We start from the raw sequence: 5,801 nt of genomic DNA, 5'->3' as shown, positions 1-5,801 counted from the left end.
CAAAGAAGTAAAATGTCTTGCAAAAAAATGTCTTGCAAATTCAGAAAGAAGGTGATGTACCCAAAAAATTGAGTTGACATTTCATTTAATGTTTTAGTTTTATCTTATATCATAGTCCTTGATTAATCTAAGGGTTAATTTGGGAAAATTTGGAAAGCTGGGAATTTGGAACATTGGCAAATTAGGGGACCTTTGTTATACTACGAATGGTTTCGAACCCTCTTTTTTTGTCTTAGTTCTTGAAGGGTGTTTGTTTTTACGGGGCAAGTATCGCTTGTACTTTTCCGATTTGTGGGTTAAGTACTTTTTGTACTTCTTTCATTATATAATAAATTGTGATTTTCAAGAAAAAAAACAATATAATGCAGGCAACAGAGAGATCGGCTTTTGAGGAAACTTAGGCTCTGTTTGGTAAAAATAGCGGATAACTGATAAGTTAGCTGATAGCTTTTAGCTGATAAGCTAGCTGATAGCTTTTAGCTGATAGCTTATAGCTGATGACTGATAGCTGATAAGCTAATTAAAGTGTTTGGTAAAATTAGCGGTTCAACTAGCTGATAAATGTAAAATGACATAAAAGGACATTTTTAATTCTAATAAAATTATTAAATTATGTTCTTAATCTATATTTTATATATTACTAATTTTTTTTACTCTTTTAAAAAATATTATTTTTTTGTTGAAGTTTCATTTTAAATTTATTCCATTTCAGTTTTTACACTTTACAAAAAAAATATAATTTTTAAAAAAAATAAAGTATAAAATTTTATTTTGAAAATAAAAATTGTTACGAGAACAAAAAAAGTTAAAAACAAATCATCATCTACATGCAAAGCTTTGAAAACGGGATATACATAGGAACTGGAAAACTAGGAACAAAAGAAATAGAGCAACGCATTGAAAACATAACAATAAGTGTGCTTTAACATATAAAGGGTAAATGTGGGTTTTAATTAAAATGATAAGGGTAAAAATGGAAGGAAAAACAATAAGCTAGAAGCTATAAGCTCAAACGCTACTTGAAGTAGCTTCTGAAAAATAGTTTATAAGCTCCTGAAATAAGCTATAAGCTCGTTGTAAAAAGCGTTATCAAACAGAGCTATTTTTTGTCAAACGAGCTTATAAGCTATGAGCTAAAAGCTAAAAGCTCTTTTTTGGTGTTACCAAACAGAGCCTTAATATACTAACAATTTGCTAATGGGGATTTAATTATAGTCTCAATTTTTTAAGAAAAAGATTATTATAGTCTCAATTGTTAGATTAATCCAATAACTTAGTACAATCAAAAATGTAAAAGCGAAATAAAAAATCATTGTACAAACTTGGATCGTTGCAATAAAACAATATATATAACATTGTAAAAACTTGGATGGTTGCTCACCTTGAACATTTTTTTCTGACTCTTCTATTATACTTTGATCATTAATATTTGAATCTTTAAACCATATGAGTGTAACGTCTCCTAATCTCCATCCAAAGGTGCAGGTGCAATCTTGGTGCTACTTTGGATTATATAAATAATACCACAACCAGAAAACACAGCAAATACAACAAAAGCAAAAGCAAATATTACAAATAGAGAAATGCCAAATCCTGCCCACAACACTTCTTGATTTTTTTGACTTGATTTACTCGTCTTTTCTGAAAATTGCACTACGAAATGGACTACTAAAATGAAACAAAAACAAATCATAACTACACTAAAGAAAAGTGAAAGTGCAAGAATTGCAATTTTTTCTTTGCCATTTAACATTATTTTTCCTACAATTATGAAATAAATTTGAGAGAAGAGAGAAAGGAAATTGTTCCACTACTTTGTAATGTAGTTTTGGTTGTAATGTAGTTTTGGTTTACCAAAGGTGTAAACAAGATGAGAATATAATTAATTATATTTATGTGATCTTGGCACTTACTAGTCTTGAATCGGTATTAGATATTAGTATCTTTTTTTTGGTACAAAAATATTAGTATTTTTATAATATTCATATTTTTTTTTTCCTGCAATTGCGTGTATATTTTAAATGTTATATCTATATCTAAATTTTATATCTTTTTTTGGTTCTACGAATTTAATATTATTGTGGTTTTTTATGTAGATGTAATGTATATTATATGTATTGAGGGGGCAAAATATTTTAACCCTTTAACGAAAAGTTGTGATGCGTTTTTTTTTTTTTATTTAGTTTTTATTATTATTTATTTTTACAAGTGCAAGGCGCTAATTGTAATATCGTTGTTCGATATGGCTAAACAAATGTCAAAGGGTTAATTAAGATATAAGATTATTATTTTTTGAACGAGTCAAAATGGAATATATTAAATCATCAAAGGTGGTTCATTTGGCACAAAGTGTGCAAAAAAGAACCACCCACCAACATACAATGTTAATAGTCTGATTACACACAACGGAAGAAAAACAATCAAAAAGCTACACCAAAACACCCATAGATTGTATAGGGGGTCGTCACCAGTCGTTATAACTGAAGGCTATAGTGAACATATTTGCTTTTAGCCAAAAAAAATGACATAAACTTGACATCGTCTGTTAAATGATCCAGATCCTAAGACTTCTGCTTAAAAATCTTGTTGTTTCTTTCCTTCCATATAACCCAGACACTATCATGCCAGATTACTGTCAGAAAAGAATGAGTAAATCTCGGTAACCAACAACTATGATGGATTGAGCCAACAACTTTTGGTAAGTGGTAACCATTTATCTTTCTAAATGCAATAGTTTGATATGATATCGAGTTCTTATATGATGTACTAAGCTTCAAATAGGAGAGTAGTATAACCAAATGATTGAAATAATTTGTATCCAAACTTTATTTACCTTCAAACTAAACTGAGCGATTATAAAAATAGGTAAATGCCCCTTCTCTTTTTTTTTTTTTTTTACAAAGCTAAAAGAAAGAACAAAAACAAAGAAGAAAGAAAAGAAAAAGCCTAGGGCTAGGGAAGAAAGTTCCCATGCTGTCGTTCCTAAGCATCGTTAGGAGGTCGCTCGGAGGAGTAGAATTGGTAGGAAATTCTCCATTAGAGGAGGCTCCAATTTTTGCCATGAAGTCGGCACATTGGTTTCCTTCTCTAAGACAATGTTGAATAGAGAATTTTCTTGAGGACAAAAGATCTTTAATATCCTGGATTAAAACAGCAAAAGCATGATACTTAGAAGCTTGGTCAGTGATGAGTCTGATGGATAGGAGAGAGTCGGAGTAGCAAGCCAATTCCTCGATACCCATTTTCACTGCCAGAAGTAAACCACGGTGAATTGCGGTGAGATCTGAAAACAAGGTAAATGCCCCTTCTATTTTAACACTTATGCACAAATACCTCCTCAAATTTAAAACTTATGTAGCAAATACCCCCTGGGAATTGACTATTTACTCGTTAAATGTGTGAATTGAAAATCCTTAAGTCATCCCTCCCAATAAGTGCTCTCATTTATGAGGCGAGATAAAAACATTGATTTTGTAACGGTCAACTAATCCTAGACATTGGATTTGTAACATATCTTTGACTCCTCACCTATAAATATAACTCATCCCCCTCACTTCTACTCACACCAAAAGTTCTTTTGAGTTGCCAAGAACTTTTCTATCTTTTTCCTCTTTTAGCTTATGTTGACGAACTATTCTTTTCTTCTTCTAATTTTTGTCCCTTCGAATTTAAAGAGTGCTCTCATCAATACCATAGTCCCCTTCGAGTTATAATGTCCCTTTGGTATTAAGAATGGTCTTAAGAGTATAGTCCATTCGGTAAATTTTGTCACTTCAGAAATAAGAGTATTCCAAATATCATAGTCCCTTTTGAGATAAACATTCCCTTCGAAAAGTAAAAATGATCATAAGAATATAGTCACTTTCAATGTTTTATGCCCTTGGAGAAGTTAGAGGTTAGAATGGTAGAAACACCATATTAGAGTGGTCCGAGTACCTTATTAGAATAGTCCTAGTATCAATATCATATTGAAGTAGTCTTACCACCTTATTTAAATGTCTATTTCTAGAAAGGATCCTATAGTGCAATAGGACTCTGATACAGTTGTAGCTGAGTTGTTTTTATCATGGGGCATTGTGGTTGATGACATTGCACAAGTGACCTAGTTCGCGACACAGTCTAATAATCTCGTCATTGACAGAAAACATTTTTAACTAATTTTTTTTACTATTGTTCAGACTAAACTTAGATGACTTAGACTCTATTGCTAAAAATTATAGTCAAAGGACAAAGTTGAAGAGTTTCTTTTTGAACAAGAAAAAATGGAATATAATACTAAAACAAGAGTGATTCACCTCGCACAAGGAGAGGTGAATAAAAAAATTCATTGAGTTTCATTTATTACTATCAAGTGGTTCCGACAACGTGTCCATACCTATAAAAATCACACGTACTTAGGTTCAACCATAAAAATTATGAAAAATTACTCTTATTGTCATGTAACTTAATTCGATATGACGATTTAATCATTTATCTTATTTTTCCGCATTATTTTGTTTTTTTTTGTCCATTTGCATTTATATTTTTAAACTTTAAATCTATGTTTTAATTTTCTTATGACCTCCTTTCTTCAAAAATAAATAAATAAATAAATTTCTTATGACCTCCAAATTAAATAATGTAAAATTGTGATAGATACTTTACTAAAATTTAAACCCTGAATTTTAGTTGTGTTCATAGCCATAACCAAGAAAACAACATAGAGGAGCATGAGGCTCAAGTTTAGTATATTTATGGGTTGAATGAGGACAATACAAGCACAACCAAGCACCTTAAGTGAGTTATAATCCAGTGTAGTGAGATAAAGGTGCTCAAAAGAAGACATTGTCAAAGACAAAGGAAGAGAGATGATTGATTATATGGACAGTGGTAAGAGCAGCTTCACCCCAAGCGCGTTATGCATAAGAGGTTGAAACAAGCATGGCATCGATTGAGTCAAGAATGTGACGATGCTTTCTCTCTCACAACCATTTTGTTGAGATGTGTATGGACATGAAAATTCATACAAGGTAACCTGCTCGCTAAGAAATCACAAGAGTTTAGAATCACGATATTCAATGGCATTATCTCATTGTAGAAACTCAGTAAAGTATAGATTGAATAAGACATTTGTATATTTTCTGAATGTGTATCTCAAATACAAGTAGGTGGTCCTATTTATAATATAGGATCGAATACAAAGAAGCATAATAAATAATTACACATAAAGACTAATTACTCCAAACATTGTTGATGAAAGAGTTATATTTGTGTGGATTGTATAGAGGTGTTGTTGATCTTACAACCAAAAGATAGATTTTGATTTTGTTAAAGAATCAAAGGAATCACAAGGTACGTTACAAAACCTTGTCGTACAATTCAAAAAAAAAATGCAAAATAAAAATGTGGATGGTTCAAGAAATGCATTCCATCTTCTTTGATACCAAATTTGTATAGGATAAAGTTTATGGATGAAAGGAATGTGATATTAGAAACAATTTTCTTGAAAAAAATATGAACATTATAACGTAAGGTTTTAGAGGTGGAATGTTGAAGAAGAAGTACGACGGTTGTTGTCTGAGATAGATGTTGCACAAATTCAAAAGGAGAAGATGGCGCTAAAACTATCCTTTGGTTGACATCATCAAAAATGGGGAGTTTGTAGTTTCTAATATTGTATCTTAGGTCTTTAATGATGTTTTATATTCCTATGATAGTTTTAGATTGTATTTTGCCCCTCTAAGTTTATGACTTATTTTCACCTTGCATAAACATATTTTGCATGCATAAATTTTTTCTACACTTGTTTTTAACATAATCAT

At 30.9% G+C, this 5,801-nt stretch overlaps 1 long non-coding RNA gene across 1 annotated transcript; it reads left to right on the top strand.

Annotated features, from left to right (window-relative positions):
* Nucleotides 1–2,089: 2,089 nt before the first annotated feature.
* Nucleotides 2,090–5,263, top strand: LOC146904910 (uncharacterized). Its single transcript, XR_015018471.1, has 2 exons — nt 2,090–2,698; nt 4,669–5,263. It is a non-coding gene; the product is annotated as an uncharacterized LOC146904910 (long non-coding RNA).
* Nucleotides 5,264–5,801: the final 538 nt, after the last annotated feature.

The sequence above is a fragment of the Medicago sativa genome, chromosome 7, assembly GCF_051527215.1.
Source record: "Medicago sativa cultivar Bolivia chromosome 7, Bolivia_mono, whole genome shotgun sequence".
In the NCBI taxonomy this organism is placed as follows: Eukaryota; Viridiplantae; Streptophyta; class Magnoliopsida; order Fabales; family Fabaceae; genus Medicago; species Medicago sativa.
Note: the sequence above shows the minus strand (reverse complement) of the source record. Positions and strands in the feature narration are given on the sequence as shown.